The sequence below is a fragment of the Myotis daubentonii genome, chromosome 2, assembly GCF_963259705.1.
Source record: "Myotis daubentonii chromosome 2, mMyoDau2.1, whole genome shotgun sequence".
NCBI lineage: Eukaryota > Metazoa > Chordata > Mammalia > Chiroptera > Vespertilionidae > Myotis > Myotis daubentonii.
In genome coordinates, this window is record NC_081841.1 from 45,183,599 (window position 1) to 45,205,883 (window position 22,285).

Sequence of the window (22,285 nt, forward strand, 5' to 3'; positions counted from 1 at the left end):
ACTAATATAGATCTACTTGAGGTGAGTCTAATTGGAGTCTAGATTGGACTTGGTTTCTTTTTGTTGTTGTTAATCCTTATCCGAGGATATATTTTTTTCCCATTGATTTTTTTAGAAGAGTGGAAGGGAGAGGGAAAGACACACAGAGAGAAACATTGATGTGAGAGAGACACATCGGTTGTGTTGCTTCTCACACATGTTTTGACTGGGACCTAGGGATTGAGCCTGCAACCCAGGCATGTGCTCTTGACTGGAATCAAACCTGTGACCCAGCAGTCTGCAGGCGACACTCTAATCATTGTGCAAAACTGGCTAGGTTTGGACTTGGTTTTTTAAAGTTACCTATATCGTCCTTGGAGCCAACACAGAAATATGGAGACTCCTCTAATGTAGAGGAGTCTTAATATGACTCCAGCAGAAATAAATTCCTTTAAGCTTCCTAGGCTGGTTCATAACATTTCTGGAAGAGCACCACTTCGTTTCCCAAGCAAAACATTTGCAGTAGACTTCAAAGTTAGTCTACGCTGTGGACTTCCACTAATCACGTGTTGAGGGTTGTGTAAGTAATCCCTTGATGTTCTGTGCCTGCTGAAGCATCTGAAGCTGCCCTTCCATCATGCTCATCAGGCTCGCCAATACTTATGCGATATCTATCATTCCCATGAAACTGAGCCCTGTGAAGGCAAGCACTTGTCTGCCTTATCATCGTATCCCCAGCATCTATAACCACGCCTGGACCAAGTTATCGTTCAATGAATAGTTGTTGAATGAATGAATGAATGAATGAATGAATCCTAACTTTCTATATCTCACTCATGGATTAACATGCCAAATTTTTGGAGTTAGTGTGAGGATTAAATGAAGGAGTGTAAATAAAGTAACCGACATAAAATAGGTGCTTGTATACCTACTTCCTCTCTTGCCCCCTGATTAATCGAAGCCCAAGTCACATGGATTCACAGGTCACAGAGACTTCTGGTCAAGCTATTTCCCTAGGTTTCAGCCCTTGTGCTTCCTTCCCTTTGATCAAAAGCTTGGCTCAAGTTCTTAACTACAGCAAAAAAGATCAGAGTTCAGTTCTGCTATTTGGCACCGTAGCAGCAGTTCTCTGAGGGAACAAAGTACTAACTCAGAGCAGTTAGTTTCATAATTCATTCTAGAAATCTCTTCAAGACTAACGTTCTGGCCTTCTACCAACCACCCGATTCATTCAGCTTTCTCTTCTATCAGAATTCTGAATAGCAAAATGATGCCAACAATTAAGGGTCAAAACCACTCCTAGGGGCTCCTGTACATGAATTAGTACTGCAGGGGCGTTTTGAGGGAGAGCTGTGGAATGAATAGTACTTTAGGATGAGCATTTAAAGTCATTTTCTTTGCCCTTGCTCTGTGCTTTCAACTCTCCTCTAAAATGCTACCTTTATATATTTTAGAGGTATATTTTGCTTGTTTTGTTTAGCTTAGAGGCGGTTATTGCAAAAGCCAGTTCTAAGATGCTCAGAGCGAAAGAGGGGAAGGAAAAGGCCCTGAGTGTTTTCCAGGGTGGATCTAAGCATCATGGAGCCTGTTGTGGAAAAGTTTCAGCCATCTGCTAACGGATATTATAAAAGTGGAGACTGTGCTAAAAAAATAAAGTGCCAGGTTGTCCCTTGCAGAAAGTTAATAAAAAGAAGGAAGTGAAAGACTGCTCATTATTTTTAATGGCCCTGCTTTCCAGCAGAGCGCCTGTATCTCCCTGCCTTTCCTTTCTGCCTTCGTTCAGTTCATCGGAGCACACTGGGCTGCTCCTGAGAACGATGGCTTTGTTCTGCAGCACAGAGTTCACCAGGAGGCTCCCGGTCCCAGGCTGGCCAGTTGTTAAGCGCAGTTCCAGTGTCAAAGTGATGATGCAAAGGAGAGCCCAGGATGTTGTCCACAGAACAATCAACCATGACTGGCCTGGCATTCCGCTGAGCACATCCACCTCCGCACAGGGATTAAGCTCTCAAGCGCTTCGTTGTACTTGGTGGGCTATGCAGGTTGCAGCCATCCACAGAAGTAGTTGTTTCAAAATAGTTCATCCTACTTCGGTAAACCAGGAGGCGCTAGGGTGTGGGTAGAAGCAGCCTTTGTTTTTTAAAATTCCACATATCGTGTATACACACTTGTATCATACCTGACTTATTAGTTTCATTATTTCCATCTACTCTATTTGAGCGTATAAACTTTGTGCTGTACACTTACAGTCAGTAGTTTTCTGTGCTAATATCCGTGGCAATCAACAGCCTCAGATGTCCCAGATAAATTATGAAAATGTGGACAAAAAATTTGTTAATCTTGAGATGAAAAGGTAATAAGTAATCCATTATTTCACCATGATGCTTAAAGAAGGTAAATGGTTTACTAGTCATGTATATGTTTCATAAAACAATAAAACAATGTAAGCCCACAAATATAAAATAAGGATATTTACAACACACACACACACACACACACACACACACACACACACACGGAATGAAAAGTCTAGCTCCAAATTCTATGTTAGGTATATCTGCTCTCTTTGTTAGATTTTTTTAAAAGTTGTCTCTGTTTCCAAATAAGGATTAAACTGGCTGTGCTTTGGAAAAATCCCCTTGAACTCTGTATTCACAAATCCCTGTGTTTAGGAAAAGAGCTAAGTGCTCTGGAGAGCGCCTGAGACGGACAAGTGACACTGGGCTCTGGAGGGTGGGTTTGAACCTGGAAATGAGGCAGCAGCATTTCCTCTGAACTGACCGTCTTCAGGCAAAATCATCAGAGATTTACCTATTCGTAAACTCTCGCACTGGGGTTACACCCTGCCTGGTTTTCTTATGTTTCCATATAAGCATGTGTGTGTGTGTGTTTTTAAAGAAAAGAAATGGGTCTTCTTTTTGCCAAAAGTATTCAGGCACCATATTTTTTAAAAAAGCCTTGCTAGAAATAAAGTATATGTTTATTCATTAGCTGTCAGGCACTCCTGGGCTCAGTACCCACACAGACAGGCTGTTTAATGTGCAGTTTAATAACATTTATGTAGAACCGAGCTGGTGACTATCTCGGTGGAGAAAAATCCATACTGACAAAACATACTGTTTTGCTTGTCTTCATCCAGGAGAGGAAAAAAGCCTGATGAGGATTGCCCTGCTTTATCTAAACTCTGTCACACTGCTGATAAAGAAAAGTAATGCAGTTTACTGTCATGCAAGGAGGGAAGAGTGAAGCCAGCCAGCCAGTTTGAAAAAAAAAAGGAACATATTTTAGTTTTCCCCAAAGCCCAGTAGAGATTCCATTAGAGCTATTTTTACCCTCTCCCCAAATGATTTAACTTTGTTGTCCCTTGACAACGATCTAGAGTTGTTTGATCTATTTAGTTTGAAAGAGACAAAGTTGATAAACTGCTGAGCAGAAAACTAATTAGGAAAAGAGAGTTTGTTGGATTTGCAGGGGAAATAACAAAATGAACAAAGAACGAGAAGAAAGCAACTGTTCTGTCATCAACTGGCCTCATACTGTGAGGGGGAGGGTGTTACCAAAGTCATTTTCCCCAAGGCCAGGCCTGCTCTAATTAACTTACTACATGTTAGAATCCGCAGGAACATTATCAAATGTGGCCATGACAACTCATTCAAGGAACTGGTGTTTGAGAGTTAGAGATGGCTAGGTGGAACTGTGAGAAATAATAAGGATAACACCTAGACTTAGAGGGTGAAGAGATACCATTTGGGGCAAATAATTGATTAATCATATTGATAGGTCAACTACACCATTAAGGGTTACTAGTTGAGATGTTCAACTCTATTTCCATTTCAGGATGGAAGGCTTTTCTGAGCTTTGGGTTTTAAGTATGCAACTTACTAAGTGTATACATGTATATATGTGTGTCTTCTGAGGGTGTATGAGGGGATATGATTTGAAGAGAGGGTGGCGGGGAGAATAAAACAGTTTCTATTTCATAACTCACTGCTTGAAATTGTACACTGAAACAGGTAAAAACTATTAACAGTGGTTCGGGATGCATTATCCTCTTTTTTTAAATTTATTTTTAATTTATTTTTGTAACATTATCTTCTTGAAGACTCAGTTTGTTACAAGGCAATATTAACCAATTCATAGGTAAGAAGATATGTGTAGAGCACTTTTTATTATTTATAGGGTGTCCCAACAATATATTCACACACTTTGGATAATTTTAAAGGCAAATGTTTATTAAAATAAACTTCATTTTCAAAATTGAGCTATCAGCTGTTAAAATGTCTATCCATTTTTGGGGACACCCTGTATATAAAGTGTGTTGGGATAGGATAAAATTATGTATTTAGCAGCCTGTTGGTTTTCAACTTAATTTCCTATGTATCCCACTCTAATTATTTTTGCTGCCATTGGGTGGCACAGTAGGAATACATTGCTAATAATAAACCCAGATTTGGAGCCCTGGCTGGGTGGTTCAGTTGGTTGAAACATAGTCTGATATACCAAAAGGGGATGGGATGGATTCACAGTCAGGGCACATACCCAGGTTGAGGGTTCCACAGTTGAGGTGTGGAAGTGTTTGTGATTGCTGTTTCTCTCTCTCTCTCTCTCTCTCTCTCTCTCTCTCTCTCTCTCTCTCTCAATCAATCAAAAACAATAACTACATACACACAAAACAACAACAACATATGCTCAGGTGAAGATTATTTAAAAAACACCCCAGGTTTGGGGTATAAATAACAATTGAAAAGCTCTACCTCTTTTATCCTTTTTCTTGTCAAGACTATTGAGCTACTTAGAGCAACAGCATAGAGAGACTGTTCCTAAAAATAGATAGTTATTAAGAGCCTTGGGGAAATATTCTGCTATAATTTGCTTTCCAGATAATTTTTTAAATAGGTATACAAGAATTATTGCTCAATTATAATAAAATTCCTATGGAATTACACACTCTTTGTTAATCAGTGTGAGCTCATTTTGGCCCACATGTTATTACAATGAATACCACAGTGTTGTGGTGAAGGGTCAGACAAGACAGAGAAGCAGATGACGTAGGTAACCAGGGAGCCAAACTGAACGCAGAGAAGCTACAGACAACAATGGGTCTCAACTGAGAAAAGGGAAGGAGGCTGGGGGTTTGTGCTATCAAACTCCTTTGTAGCTTCACTTTTTGAAAATGTTGCAATATCCTTTCCATCTCCAAAAGAATAAAGTCCTGGGCTTGGTAAGGAAGGAGAAAATGGAAGTTGCAGAAAGATCATTTTCTTCCCAGAACAATATAAAAATTTGGCTGCCTTTTCTGGCAGAGAAATATTGAATTACAGTACATTTCTTTTCTTTTCTTTTTTTAAAATAATATATGGCCTTTCGCTGAGATAATTCTTCAGGGAAATGAACCAACCTCCTTTCCCACCCTCCCAAGCTGTCAGGTTATTTTATTTGTTTGGCAAATTTGAATTTGCTAGAAGTTATCCATTGCGATAGGCCAAGTAGAAGATATCAAGGCAGCGTACCACACACAATCACAGTCAACCCAACATAACTGCAATTTCTCATGACTCCAGACTCTCATTTCCAAATCTCACCCATCAGCAGCCAAAACAACTTGAGGCTATTTGGTTTAATTTTATCTGATAAACAGTTGTCTGGGCAGCACCTTAAAGAGAGTTCTTCAGAAAGAAAAAAAATTTAACCCAGAAAGTAATGACGTTAAATAAGTTCCACCTTTCCCTTTCCCAGTTGAGTGGAACCCATGGAGGAGGATATTTGATCTCCTGTATGAATGAAACCGAACTGGATCCTGGTTCATTTTTCTTAAGAACTCCATGTCTGTGCATGCTTTCTGCCAGTATTCCCCAATATTATTTGAAACCCATTCCAAGTGGTTACCCATGTTCAAATCAGAAAATTCTATATTCTTTGTAGGTAACCAGGAAGCCAAAACTGAGAGCAAAACTGATCGATTACTCTTGTACAAATTGTTTCCTTTTTCTGTCTATAATGCCTCTACATTTTATACTAAAATGCTCCCTCCAAAAAACTCCTCATATACATTAGACAGTCTCTGAGTTACTCTGTTAATAATGATGTAAAGTAGAGCAGAAAATTACTTTTCTATTAATAACTGACCACTAATAAGATGCGCATTAATGGAAAACTCTTGACTAAAATGAGAGCTTGTAAATGTAATAACTTTAAAATGCTGCTTTGTGTTTATCACCTAGTAAGTACCCTTTACTACAAAAATGAATTATATGTGAATACTGCCCTGATGACCTTTTAGTGTAGGTGTAGAAAAAAAGGCATAAATTCATAAATAATAAACACCTAAATAGCAAGTTGGTATTATGAGAGTTCAGAAGAGTTAATGATTGGCTAAGAGAATTATGAACAGAGCCTTGAAGAATAGGTAAGTGTGGTGAGGAAGCTAGAATAAGATATAGCCTGGACTCTGGACCTGGGCACCGAAGTTCAAATTGTAGCTCTATCTAGTCAATTCAGCCATTTGGCACTGGTGAAGTTATGTAACCACTCTGGGCAAAATGGATATGATAATAGATTCTGCTTTACAGGGTAGCTGTGAAGATAACCCTAGTTACATGTGGCCCAATATCAGGTTCCCTCTACTAACTAGTGATCTTCTTACAATATTTGGCTGACCTGTAGTGAAATGAAATATTGAAATTATTCAGATAACATCGCTAACTGCATAGCTTAGAAGGAAATGAATATCATATAATCTTTGAGCATGTGATCCTACACTCTGCAAACAGCTACAGTCACATTTTAAGGGACTCTCTTCCTATATACAGTGTGAGCAGATCTGATCCTTAGCATGATTTCCTTCACCTGGTGGAAATCATTAGATTTGCAGTCCTAGTAGCACTAAAATACTTAATTTGGCAGCCAGCACACTTGATAAGAATATAAAACCCTGGTGAGGTGGGGAATGGGTACTTGGGGCGGAGTAGGTGTCTAGCTCTTAGATTTAGAAACCTGTGTTGCAATTTTGAAAAATGCCTTTAGGAAAGGTGTTTCATAGGATATGAAGGATTTATGGTGAAAAGCATCTCAGTCGAAATTCCAGAGGCTACTAGGCCGAGTCCAGTGCTTTTTTACTTAAAACTTTCAAGGAACCACAATTGAAATGACGTAAGATTTCTGAAACCATAGCATAGTGTTCCTCACTGTCCTCATGGAGTGTTGCATGAATGATGAAGCTGTTCATTGAAGTTCTACCAGAAATCTCTACACCAATTTGGCCTTTCATACCTAGCACAAAGACCTGTGTACATTTTGTCCAGTGTAACCTCCCAAGGAAAATAAAAGGGCTAGAGAAATAGTAAGTAAATATTCATTAAAATTCAGAGCAGAGATATGTCCTTTTGCGTAGCTCCATTACTACGCAGCAGCAATAGGAGAAATTACTGCCTCCAAACAACAGGCGTATTTGTTGCCTTTCCTTTAATTATTTTTTTAAGTGAAAATCAAAATATTATTATTTCTAGATTTAGCTCTCTGGGAAATTAGAACTTGTACAGTCACTTCAGTCAAAATAAAAATGAAACTCATTTTAAAAGCCAGGTTTACTTGAATTCAATGTACCCTCTGAGATGAGATTAAATAAATAAATCAATAAAACTGGTATCAGTGTTGTGTAATAAAGGCTATAATTTTTAACTTATAAAAGAAGTTGTGTTCACTTTAAAATTTATTTTCTTCCAGTAAATTCCTCTCTTAATGAAATTTCATGTATTTATACATCAGAATTTCAAATAAGGAAGACAAATAGATTATATTAGTAAAGGTGGCTGATTTTGATTAGTAAAGGTGGCTAATACAGAGAGAAAATTATTTGATTAGTAAAACTGGTGGACAAGAGAGGGCATTCATGTATTTTTTTATATAGTTGTACATATTTTTTCAGACACATTAAAGGATTAATTTTTTAAATCCTTAATGCATTTTTAAAATTCATTTTTTAAAAAGCTTCCAAAATGCAATTTTAAAATATAAAATGAATACATAACATTGATACAAACATACCATTTTTTATCAATAAGAGAATTTTTGGAACATTACTACATACACTTTATATATCACTTTAAAGGGGTTTGACAAGCAAATTCAAGTAAGAACAAACAAAAAATTCTTTTCTACTTAAGCTTGATATTAATTCAATTGAAAAAAAGCCAGCATTAAAAAGAATACTATTTGAAAAGAATGAGAAAGACTTCTTTTCACCACAATTTGGCAGAGGGTAGATTTTGACTTGAAAAGAATGCTCTCTAACTAATAATCTGGAATCAAAATTGTCAGCATTTATAACTAAAAAGAACAGGGTCACCTCAACTGAGTTTCAAGGACAGGGCTGTACCCATTCCATAGGGCAACCTAAGGAGCCAGCCTGGGGAGGCTGGCGCCTGGAAGAAGAGGGATGCCACAGGCCAGGGCAAGAGGAGAGACAGCCTGCTCTGCATCCTTGCTGCCGCTGCCACTCATGCCCCCGCTGCCTTTCTATTTCATGTCAAGAGCACCTTCTAGAAGAGGACTGCGGAGTTTTGCATCTGAGTGGATGCTTACACTTTTCCTGAAATCTTTCAGCCTCCAAATGTTAAATAGAAAATCCCAGTAAAAAAGGCTTCAGGAAGATATTCCCAGTGGACCTCAGAAGGAAAGGCACCCAGGGAATAGCATCCTTATCCAAGGATCAAAATGTGGGGCAAACAGCCAGAAATAATCAGAAGCTTCAAAGCAAAGAAAGAAATCAGACATTTTTCTCCCCTAAAGATAAGGGATTGTTCATTATAATACTTCCCACAAGTCTGGTTCAGAATTGAAGAACAAGTCAGAACTCTTGCTGCCTTCTTAAAGTTTTACTGCCTTTAATGTAAAACACTCAAAACCACAGGGAAGCAGCACTGTCCCCCAGTCAGTTTCGGTTTTTATGGAGACAGAGTGTCCTGCAGAGATGCAGATACATTTGTGAGTTTGATCTTGCTGCTTATTGATCCTTACAGCATTCTGTTAAATTGCTGTAATAGCAGCTATTCTGACACATTATCAATGGGAAATGAGGATTCGGGCCTAAAAGAAGAATGTAGTGATGTGAAGGCAAGATCCATTTATTTGTTCAGGTCTACAACAATGGGTATTTGGAGACAGTGAGTGAAGAGAGAGATAGAGGTGACTCGACATTTATTGAGAGAGTTTACTGAATATCCATCAATCACGCAGGGTCAAGAAAAGAAGAGATTTCAAGGAGATATGAAACAGAATCCCTATATCACTTTTGTGGCCATCATTCTCAAACTTTTGGTCTCACAATCCCTTACCACTCTTAAAAGTTATAAGGACACGACAGGGTTTCTGTGGGTTATATCTATATTTACTATATTGGAAAATAAAGCTGAGAAATATTAAAACATTAATTTATTTTTTAAATAACCGTGACAAATATTTTCTTATGCAAAATAACTCTATCCTTCCAACCCCCCCAAATTAGTTGTGAGAGTGTACACTCTTGAGCAACTTTCAAAGGCCTGGCTTAACAAAACTTAGCTGGATTGTCACGTCTGCTTCTGCATTCAGTCCGTTGTGGTGTGTTATTTTGGTTGAAGAATATGAAGAAAATGTAGTATCACACATATACCGAGCTGGAAAAGGGCAGAATATTTTAATAGCCATTTTAGATCATTATGACTATACTTCTTTTACATTATATTAATATTTTAAAAAAGTGGTAGTTTCTTAAAAGCTAGTTTCCATATGGGACCTGAAACCACATTAATGAACTTTTTTTGTAGACTGTTACATTAGCCTATCTTGCGCCTCAAATGTGTGTTTTTTTAATCAATGCAGGATTTTTATAGTATCAAGATTTGTTATTTAGAATATATTGATTCATTTTAATGTAGCTCTTCCAAATATGCAGTGGAAAACTCATGAGAAAAATGAGCTTTTATAAGCAAATAATGCACTAACATTATTACAAAAATTATTTGACTTTGTAGACTCTGCAAGTATCTCTTGGAAAACAGCTGCTCTGTGCTTTTATTATTATTTTTCTCTACATAGTTTGATGCCATCTGTTGTCCCTTTTACTATTTCATCTTTTTTTGGATTAAAAACATTCATGTCACATTTCTCATTTCAGAATCTTTGCTAACTTCCTCTCAATCTTTAGAAAAGTTTTAGTTTAGATGCTAGTTTTTCTGAAAATCCTACTCTGACTTTCCTTAATCTGCATTAAGTGCCCTGTCCTATAGGTCATACTCAAAACTATGGCTTGTCTACTTTCCTGAAATTTTTAAATAAATTAATGTCACCAATGGGCAAGAATCACGATTATGTAGATCAGTATGTGACATATTTTTTTAAACTTTGTTGTTTTTTAATTTAAAGAATCAAGATCAAGAGATAATGAGATGGGACTGAAATCATGAGATGGTTTTCTGCTGCATTAAATTCTACTTCCTTTGGTCTAGTATTGGACTCTTGATATAGGCCTAGTATGTTAGGAGCAATTTTCTCTTTGTAAGCAAATATTTTCTCCCAATTCTTCAAGGTCTAGGTCAAGTACACCTCCTCTAAAAAAGAGAGAGAGAGAGAGAGAGAGAGAGAGAGAGAGAGAGAGAGAGAGAGAAAACAGTGTTTCTACCCACCTCCATTCAATAGCTATTGCTCACTCCTTTGTCACTCCTTTGAACGTATGTGGCCCTACCATATTTGCATACTGCTCATTTGGCAATTTACATGTATTCATTACCATGTAGCACTGGTTATTTTGGGTTCGTATTTTACCAGTAAGCAGTGAGCTTCTTGACAATAGTGACCATGACCCTTTTTATCTTGGAGCCTCCCTGTTCATGTCACATTTCTTAACACACAGCAGATGATTAGTAATTGGTTTTGACTGGTTGATTGATTTGTCATTGGGATCTCAGTCTGCTTCCCTAAAGCACCATTTCAAAATAATGTATCATTGATTTCAAACTTACAGTACCACCTTGTTTTACACTTTGATCTGAAGAACCTGCACACTGCCAGGCAATAGTTATCTATGTAAGAGGAAAAGCATACCCTCATTCAAAGTCTTCTTCAGTATACCTTCATTAAATTGGACAGGACTGTGCCCAAAAGAATGTGTACTTTTTGTAGACATCTTATTTTGTAAGTGATAGTTGCAAGTGACAGAAACTCAAAACATCTTAAGCAAAAGGGAAATTTCTTGGCTCAAAAAATTGTTAAGCCCATGGATGAAGATGTTTTCATGTAAGCCTGATTAAATCCAGAAGCTCAAACAATAATAGAAGCGTATCCATCTCTTGAATCTATCTAAACATCTATTTGTGGTTTTGTCTCTCTTCCTGTTGGCCTCATTCTCTCATGCCCTAGGAGCTCAAGGAAGTCCAGATCTCTAAGGCTTACAGCCTACAATCCACAAGGAACAGACACTCTCTCCAGTATCTAGAGTTAGAGTGTCAGTGGAAGCACTTTGATTGACCCAACATAGTTCATGTGATCATCCCTTTGACCAGTCATTATAGATAGTACCATGGTTGGCCAACTCCAGTTCTATGCCCACTACTGTTATCCCAGGATGGGGTGAGGTAAAAGCTTAACTGATATTGAGATGCTGGACAGAAAATGAGGTATTTTTTTTTTTTCTTTCTTTTTAAAGGTACATGAGTGAGAGGTACATGGGGTTTCACAGATTTCTCTGCAAAAATAATAAATTAGTATTTGGTCAAGACAAGAAGTAAAGTTGGATATACAAAAAATTTATATTTGCATTATCAGATTAAAAAAATATTGGTTACTTGGGGAGAACATAGTATTTCCTCTTCAAAAATAATTAGATTATAATTTGGAAGAAATGAGATACAAATTTTATCAATATATTAGCTGTGAGTTGGAGGCCTATTGTTTACTCTCTCTGAGTTTTGTTTTCCTTTAAGTAAAGTCAACACATTTCATATTTTTCTCTTACAGTTTCAGGGAGAAAATTAGATAATGTATTTGAAGTACCTAGAATGGATCTGACATGTAATAGATCCTCAATACATGTTAGACCCATTGTTCTTTTTTTAAAGTCTTTTATTGATTTTTTTAGAGAGGAAGGGAGAGAGCAAAAAACATCAATGGGAGAGAGAAACACCGGGGATTGAACCTGAACCTGCAACCTGTGTATGTGCCCTGAGCAGGAATTGAACCTGCCACCTTGTGGTATACAGGACAACGCTCCAACCAACGGAGGCACACCAGCCAGGGCCCATATTCTTTGTTAGGTATTATTTTCTTCCCTTCTTTTCACTCCTTTCTACTGCAAAAGATGAGGAATAAAGTGGCCAGCTCTAGGGCATTTGAGACCCAAATATGCCTGCCCTGTTTACTCTTTCTCTAAATCAGTGATTTTTAATGTAGGCTATACATTAACGTCACCTAGAAATACAGTGGGGCCTTGACTTACGAGTGCCCCGACTAACGAGTTTTTTGAGATACCAGCTGTCTCTCGGCCGATTTTTTGCATTGAGTTGATAGAGTAATTTGAGTTAACGAGCTCCTTAATGAGTTCCTTAACGAGCTCGGTCTCAGAACGAATTAAACTTGTAAGTCAAGGCCCCACTGTATCTGAAAAACCCTGTTGCTTAACTGTGCCCTCCACAATGCAAGTCAGAATCTGGGATGGGGACTCATATCCGTGCCTTTATAATTCCCTAGGTGTTTCCAATGTATAGCCAAGGTTGTGAACCATTTCACTAAATTCTTCAAATCCTTTGGTATTATACAGATAGTAGTGGTGAATTGTGTTGTTAATATTTACCCAGTTGTTTTGTTGCTTCTGCATTAACCATGTCATGTTTTCTGATGCTTTGACATCTGGGGCCTTGCTGAGACTGAGGGACTGCTCCTCCCAGGTTTAGCCAGTTACCTGACGGGAAAAGACTCACCTGCAAGGGTGCTTCTCAAATCCAATCCAACCAATCCAGAGTCCTCACCCAAACACCTCCTTTATCGGGCTCTCACACTCCCGCCACTGTCCGCTTGTCCTCATCACCCCTGGGCAAGGTACCAGACAACTAGGTGCAGCTGTTATGTCTTAAATATGCTAAAAGTACATAAATCATCCATCCTAAATCTGCTTACCCCGCCTCACCTGTTCCTGCCTAAGAAAACCGTGATAAAGGCTGCTGCACAGCGTTCTCCCTCGCTCCGCCTCCTTATGGATGGTTCCCTGCGTGGAGCCTCATGGCATGGCGTGTCTCCACCACTTCAGAACCGTGAGTAACAAGCTATCTTGTTAAATTGTGTTCGTCTTCTCATCTTTTGGCCTTGCTATCTCTCAAGCTTTCTCTGAAAACACTGCTTGGAAACGGCTTCCGTCAAGCACACGTAAGCACTTTGCATGAAGGGACCACACTTCAAATGGTCTCAGTGTCCTCGTAGCATTTAATTTATTGTGGTCAGTGTTCGTTTTCCATAAACACTTGTTACTTGATTCACTTTAGGACCCATGGATGGAGAATATTGTGCTAAGTTGAACATAATTCACTGGAAAGACCAAATATTTACTTAAACCATGTGAATTGCAGTCTCCTGTAGTTTCTTCGGGAAAATTGGTGGAGGACAAGGTGGGAGATTAACATTAGGGATTTCTAATGAACTCTGTCTGTTTTTTCCTTTATATCTCTCACTCATGTACCTTTAAAAAAAAGAAAAAAAAACTAGGCTCACAATTTGAGGTTTTAATAACCTTTTAAAAACCTGTTTTCACCTGCTTTGAAAACCAACATATACAGGAGGCCAAGAACAGGTTAAAAACTGGTCACCTCATTAATACCTGTAATGGGGGCCAAAATCAGGTCAGAACTGGGTCACCTCATTAGTACCTTCCTTAGGTAACTCCAGTGTAGTAGCCAGGGGAGGTATTAACGAGGTGACTGAGTTCTAATCCACTTTTGGCTCTAGCAATGCCAGGGCATTTAAGGCAGATGAGGACATGTGAAAAATCCTCCTTAGACATCAGTAATGCAACCTGGCTATAGAAAGAGTGTGGTTTAAAGATTAAGAACGACATTAATTCCTTTTGACCATATTTCAGACTTAAACCAGTGTGGCAGGCTGGCACAGCCATGGCACACTCAGCCCCAGGGCACCTTATGTGCCGCGCCAGCTCAGCCAGGTTCAGTGAGCCTGAGTAGGGGCGGTGAAAGATTAGAAAAGACAGACAAGAGAAGAAAGCTGGGTCTCGGTGGGACGCTGCCCTCTCAGATGGAGAGAGACAGCACCACGGACTACAAGCTGTGTCTTTATTTTATAGCCAGAATCCAGGAGGCAAAGTAAGGGCGTGGTCAAGATGTTTACAACATTCTTGTGGGGTTCAATCCTGCTCAACTACATGCACCTGAACTCTATCAAGCCCACATCACTCAGGCACGTGGGGTCACGTGTTCGGACCATAGGTTCAAGCTTACAGCTATAGCTGTTGGCTATAATTGTGCTGGGAGGGCTCTGCCCTCCAAGCTGGGACTTGCATGTGGCCATGAGAGGACTGTGCCCTCTCAATAGTCCGAGGCTTGAACCTGTCCAAACCCTGTAGCCGCTCTCCACAAACCAGGCTCTATTTGCTGGCATTATGTCATTTCATGCACACAGCCATTCTGTATGGAAGGTTCTATTATTTTCATCATTTGACAGATGAGGAAACAGAGGTTAAGTAAGTTATTTGAAGGTCAAGCAGCAAATAATGGGAGGAATGGGAGAATTCTATGCCTGCCTTTAGTAGCACTTTCCATTCCCCACTCTCAGCCTTGGCTTCTTGTTTTGAAAACAGCCCCCAGGGGATTTTGATGCACAGCTGGACATGAGAAGTTCTGCCCTTTGGCGGTGTTTTATAAACTGTGGCTCATGACATATTTGTGTGTAATTTGGTGGCCTGCAGCAACCAGGAAAACAAACAGAATAGAACAAAGTAGAAACTATCAGAGGGTAAATAGTTTTCAAGCTTTTTCATACATATATTGGATTTGGTTGAAAATGAATTTTTTTGGACCATGAATATGGCTTCAAAACACTTTGAACAACACTGGTCTAGGGCTTATTATTTAGCAGTAGCGTTCGAAGAAAAGCAGACTGCACTGCGTTTGGAGGAGAACCCTATAGCATTGGTTGAAATTTCCTATCCATTTCTTATCAGAATTGATGATGAGGGGTGAGGTGGCAGTTGGGAGTTGCAGGAATGGGAGTTGGTTCTGCAGTAAAAACTGTTGCATTTGAAAAGAAAATGCCTCACTTATTTGTCCTTTAAATGTAGAAAGCCTTGCGGTTTTTGTGGTTGCATTTCTCTGCTTCTTAGGCTGAAAGTGTTTCAGCTCACATGGCTCATGTAGAGACATGTGACTTTGATTCTTACATGACGAGCCGGAGGCAGTCTGCATCAAGCTGGCTTGCTGTGAGTTACACTCTAATCCTCTCATGGCAACAGACAAGATGTTTCCTTATTTTTGCAGCTGCCACCGACTGGTTGGAACCAAACCACTATCAGCTGCAGAACTGACACAACCGTAATTTTAAATACAAATAAAACGAATGTGGTTCAAGAAGAGGAGCAAAATAAGTTGTGCCAAATGTTGCCGTTTTATTTTTTCTGAGTAATATTTCTCGGTACTTGAGAAGTTGTTTTCTCTTTGAGCTTTATTTCAGGGCCTTTGTTTGCATTATTCCCATTTAAAAGGGGCAAAGCTGAACGGGTATAACCTGACAACACAAACTGTCAAGTCTGAGGATGAATAAGGTAGCTGTTTCTTTAAAACAAAACAAATGCCAAATGACTTCATTTAACTCTTAGAAGAAAGGAGAAATTCAAAAGGATTAAAAGTAATATTGGAGAAATGTTGCTGTCGGTGCTGTCCCGAAGGCTCTATTGCGAGTCCTATAAACATGTTGCCCAATAGTTGCTCACCTGCCACCTTGCCCCAAACTATCTTCTAACCAAGTGCATACACATGTCCCCAGGAGTACCTGCCCACACATGTCCATTCTGACCTAAGCGTTTTATTAGTGCTTGTGACTTGGAATACTTCTTGTTTCCCCAGCCATGCCCCTTCATGCAAAATAGGTACCAAATGAAGGTTTTCAAGTGTTACCACAATGGGCAAAATATGACATCTTTTTCTTCTGTTTCAAATTTTGTTATTAAACTCAAGACATTAGGTTAAAGATTGTAGAGGTCAAAATTAGTCTAACCTTTTCTCAAATTCCTCCCTGACCCCTCCGCAGATGACATGATACAATCACTGAAGTTTATTAGGTTATTCCATTCAAAGTTACATTCAAGTTCTGCTAAACTAACATGTAGTGACATAAGCATTTTTTATGCAGAGACCTGTTTGTGTAGTGGTTACCAGACACACTCACACACAACTGCTCGCGAGTAGAATGGGGCCTGAAGAGCTTTCACAGTATTTCTGATCCTGCTCAGAATCTGATGAAGTGAAGTCCCCTAAAACTACCTAATGGCCTAGACCAATGGTCGGCAAACTGCGGCTCGCGAGCCACATGCGGCGCTTTGGCCCCTTGAGTGTGGCTCTTCCACAAAATACCATGTGCAGGCGCACACATACAGTGCGATTGAAACTTTGTGGCCCATGTACAGAAGTCGGTATTTTGTGGAAGAGCCACACTCAAGGGGCTAAAGAGCCACATGTGGCTTGCGAGCCGCAGTTTGCCGACCACTGGCCTAGACCAGTAATTTCTTGGTTATAAAAAATAGATTGAAATTCTTATGAACTAATAATTTATAAAGTATTTTTCTACCCTTTTGATATAAATATTCTTAATAAAAATATAAAATAGAATAAAACATATAAAAGCAACATGTCTTTGTTACTAAAAAGATTGAAACTTATTAAGGTTTCCAATTTTTACCAAAATTTCATGTGTCAAAGGAGTCCAATTATAGCCAAAACTTGAGCAAATTTGCATGTCAGTATGTGGACAGTGTTGTCACCATTTGCATCTTCTGCTGTGGTTACGTGGAATTATGTATGCAATATGAAAGAATAAATGAATAAGGTAAGCTTACTTCTTGATGCTTGTTATTAAAAAAAAATCACATGACACTTCATATTGTTAAGTGGAAGTCAGCCCATGTACTGACAAATGATCTTGTTGACTATAACAAATTGACTTGCCAGAAGTTTTAATTCTTTTAGAATACCCTTAGATCCAAAATTCTCTACAAAAAAATATAGGTTCCTTTACATCATTACCAAAAGTGCAATTGGCCTATTAATTCAAGCTTTATAAAATATATATCTGTTGAGATCATATGTGGGTAGCCGGCACAGCCTGGTTCAGTGACCCTGAGTGGGGGCAATGAAAGGCTTAGAAAAGACAGACAAGAAAATGAAAGCTGGGTCTCGGTGGGATGCTGCCCTTCTGATGGACAGTGCCAGCGCCCACAAGCCGTGTCTTTATTTTATAGCAGATGCCATGAGGCGAAGTAAGGGCGTAATCAAGATGTTTACAACATTCTCGTGGGTTTTAGTCCCACTCAATGACATGCACCTGAACTCTATCACTCAGGCACGTGGGGCCACGTGTTCAGACCAGAGGTTCAAGCTTACAGCTATAGCTGTTGGCTATAATTATGCTGGGAAGGCTCTGCCCTCCAAGCTGGGACTTGTACGTGGCCACGAGACGACTGTGCCCTCTCATTAGTCCAAGGCTTGAACCTGTCCAAAACACTGTACCCGCGCCCCATAATTATACAGTAAGCTTTCTCTATACCTGGAATTTAATGTGTGTTAGAAATAAAACTTAATAACCAAAAAAAAATTAAATAAATAAAAAATAAACCCTGCATAACATGGTGTATATCAGGAATCCAAGCCAGAAGAAGGGAATTGAGTGATGTATTCATGGCCTAATTATGGACTAAAATTTGCTGTTAGCTACATAATTCTATTGAGTTTTCTCCTCCATTATACATTTTTCCTGGAGTGTTGCCTAAAATATCTATATTCTACATGTAAACCTGAAACAGTATTTACTATACAATATCATAATTGCTTACTTGTTTGATTCCTTAATTTCTTGGAGAGATTATAACTTATATTTGTATCCAGTGACTAGTACATGAGTATTTTAATGGGTAATTCTTAGTGAATTAATAAACTCAAACCAACACAAACAAAATATACAAAAAGACATTATATTTGCATATGTGTGTACATATACACAAATGCATATATAATACCATACCATTTATAAATAAGGAGATTTCCTATCAAAGGCATTGTCCCACCAGAGACTAAGTGTGTGTGTGTGTGTCCATGTTTCTCAATGAGAAACAGTACCAGCACTGTTAAGTTGCACCGGGGGATAGGAAATCACTTTGAGATTGCTGAGTCCCTTTGAAGGGGAGTTCTAATAGTCTGGGTAAGAGGAGTGGCCCCAGTGGAATGCATGTGGTTGCCAGAAAGCAAAGGAGTATGACTATTCTAGGTTTACGAGGTGGTAGCTGCTAGAAATTTGAACGAACAGATGAGTGATTAAAGCTGCACCCTTTACCAACGTAGCAATGAAATGGAGTCATCCTTTGTGGCAATGGGCAAGCACTACCTGTCAGGGTACTGGGGGAGGATAAAACAGCACATGGCAGTGAGAAACAATAAAAAGGAATAGGCCAGCCATCTGTAGAGTTTTTAGACAATTAAGAAGTGGGTAGGATAGTGGATTTCCTGCTAATATGACATATATGTAGCAAAGAAATTAATTTTTTTTAAAAAGGACTGTGAATGTATTTCTAACTAAAGGTATGAAGCTCTTCATGTTAAAGATAAATGTGTGTCTTTAACTTTAGTTACCAATACTCAGAAATATACAAAACTTTACATAACTCATTATCATTTCATTTGAAGAAAGAGAGCAAAGGATGATAGTTTCAGCATTGTGTTTTTATATCGTATTTGTAAGGAAGATGGAAAAAAATGTATGGCTAAATGTGGATTTTTATAATATTGAAGTCTTGCTTTCTGTGATAATTGCTAAATCATCACTCAGCTACTTAAGAGAAGTTACATTTTGCCAGAGTGAGAGAAGGGAGGGAAGAAGTCTGAAGTGTGCTGGGAATCTTAATTCCCTGAGACAGGAGGGCATTAAAGAGCTTGTGCTTCTCAATACAGTTGCTGTTCCAAGATATTTTATAATAAAAGAGGAAACAATCTATGAAGGTTATTTCATAAAGAGAAAAGCACTTATGCTTTTTTCAGGGGGTGAGGGGGAGTGTTGTCAGACTCAGCAGTAAATAGTCTGTGGATAAACTAGTACACCTGAGCAGGGAGGGAGAGGAAGGAAGGAGACGGGAGTAGTGGCCAAAGGGGAGTTCTAAGGTCTCAGAGTGGAAGGAGTCTGAGGCAGCAGTGTCCACCACACTTCCCCCGAGGAAGGACCTGAGTGATAATGTCAACCAAGCATTATCACAATGTCCAACTTCTGCCTATAAAAAGCCAAGGCAGCCCAGCTGTTCAGTGGTTGAGTGTTGACCTATGAACCAAAAGTTCGAAGTTTGACCAAAAGGTCAAAGTTCTATTCCTGGTCAGGGCACATGCCAGGGTTGTGGGCTCAATTCCCAGTAGGGAGCGTGCAGGAGGCAGCTGATCAATGATTCTCATCATTGATGTTTCTATCTCTCTCACCCTCTCTGAAATCTATAAAAAAAAAATTTTAAAGCCAAGGCAAACATGTTTACAACCAAGAATAAAACAATTGTCTTATTCCCATTTTCATTCTCCTGTTAACACTGTTCTACTAAAGGAGAGATAAGGGTGATACTTTCAGTAAGAGGAGTTCTCAGTAATTTCAGATAAAATGAAATATTTACAAGAAAATGAGTGCTGAATGAGGCATATTTATCTACATAATACATGGACAGCACTAGATACAGGGTATAAACTCAGTCAATATCATTTGAACTGAATCAACAGATCCCAAAATATTTATTAAGTTACCCAATAAAATGTAGAACAGCGGTCCTAAACCTGTAGGTCAGAACCCCTTTGGGGGTCGAACGACCCTTTCACAGGGGTCACTTAAGACCATCGGAAAACACGTATGTAATTACATATTGTTTTTGTGATTAATCACTATGCTTTAATTATGTTCAATTTGTAACAATGAAAATACATCCTGCGTATCAGATATTTACATTATGATTCATAGCAGTAGCAAAATTACAATTATGAAGTAGCAACAAAAATAATTTTATGGTTGTGGGTCACCACAACATGAGGAACTGTATTAAAGGGTCGTGGCATTAGGAAGGTTGAGAACTACTGATGTAGAATGAGCTAAGGTCATATCCCAACTCTGTCCACTCTACTCACACTGCACTTCCAAATATTTTTAGCATTCATCCTTACAGTAAAACAATTATTTTTTCATGGTTCTATCTTTCAACTAAAATTTAAGGTATAGAAAGGTATATGCTATGATTAAATGTTATGTCTATTATCTTGCATACTGTTTGTTATACATACATAGTAGCTTTAAAATATTTAGTAGGCTTATTAAATATTTTTTTAAATATATTTTATTGATTTTTCACAGAGAGGAAGGGAGAGGGATAGAGAGCCAGAAACATCGATGAGAGAGAAACATCGATCAGCTGCCTCCGCACACCTCTCCACTGGGGATGTGCCTACAACCAAGGTACATGCCCTTGACCGGAATCGAACCTGGGACCCTTGAGTCCACAGGCTGATGCTCTAGCCACTGAGCCAAAACGGTTAGGGTGGCTTATTAAATATTAAGTGAATTCTCCTAGTCCTGCCTCCACTGCTGTCCTATTTGTAGTTACTCAAGTTTGAAGTATTCAGAGTAATACTAAATTTCTACCATTCTCCCATCCCCATCTCTTCTCATCTCACCTCCCCCAGCCACCCTCTCCTTCCCTTCCCAATTTTTGCTAGCACCTACAAATTGAAATAGTTTTTATATTGATCTTGCATTCTATTAACTTGCTAAATTCTCTAGTTATTTCTAGTAGTTTTTTATGAATGTTATAAGATTTTCTACATATATTATATTGTCTATGAATAAAGAAAGTTTTACTTCTACCTTCCCAATCTACCTAGTACTTCAGTACAATATTGAATAAAAAGTATGAGAGCCTACTTTCTTGATTTGTTCCTGATTATATAAAGAAAACATTAAGTATGATGCTGTAGGTTTACGTTAGATGGCCTTAATCAGATTGAGAAATTTCTCTTATATTCCTACTTTTCTAAGAATTTGTATCATAAATAAGTGCTGAAATTTGCCCAATGGCTTTTCTGCATTTACTTAGAGTATATGTTTTTCTTCCTTAGTTTTTGAATATGGTAAACTGCAATGATTGGTTACCAGATGATGCAACTGCCTTGTAACCCTTAGATGAACCTCATTTGCTAATGATATATCAACTGATTTCTGAATTCTATTGCAAAATTTTCTTAAGAATTTTGCATTGAATTTCATTTCTTTCTTTTTAATGTCTTTGAGTGTTTTTGATATCTGGGTATTTCTGGCCTCATGAAATGAGTAGGGAGGTGTCCCCTCCTCTTACAGTTTCTCATAGGATTATTTGAAGAAAATAAATTCTACTAGTACTATAAACTTAGAAATAAACAATATAAAGTGAGATTGGAGCTCTATGTTTTATAATGCTTTACAATATACACACTCTAATGTTTCAAATAAAAGATATATATGTCATAATGTAAAATTATAGATGAGCATTAAAATCAATAAAACATGTTATGTAGATATTTTTGTTATTGTGCCTTCCACAGAAATGAATTACAAATCAAAACAACCTGAAGAGAAGCTCTCTTGTGTCAACAATGTAATAACAGTGTTTTGAAACCAAACCCTATGCTACATCAACAAATAATAGTAAATGGGCAGGGTGTGGACAGTAAAGTAAAGATATGTTGACTTTCTCATCTTATATAGAGTGAAATTAGTTAAACCTTTTCATTCCTGGCTTTCACGTTTATAGAAACAAACTTAAAGAATGTTTTTACAGTACTTACATTTTATTACTAGTAGAACCAAAAGCAGTTATATAACCACCAAATTTTTGCAGAGTTCGAAATAAAATAAAAATGGTCCATATGTTGTTTGTGTATGAGTATATATGAGTGTGTCTCCATCCATACACACATACTGGTGAGTGAAAAAAATTTAAACTCAGTATAAGAGCTACATTTTAAATATAGACTTTATGAAAAAAAACAGTAATTCATTTTAGTTCTCAACTACATAA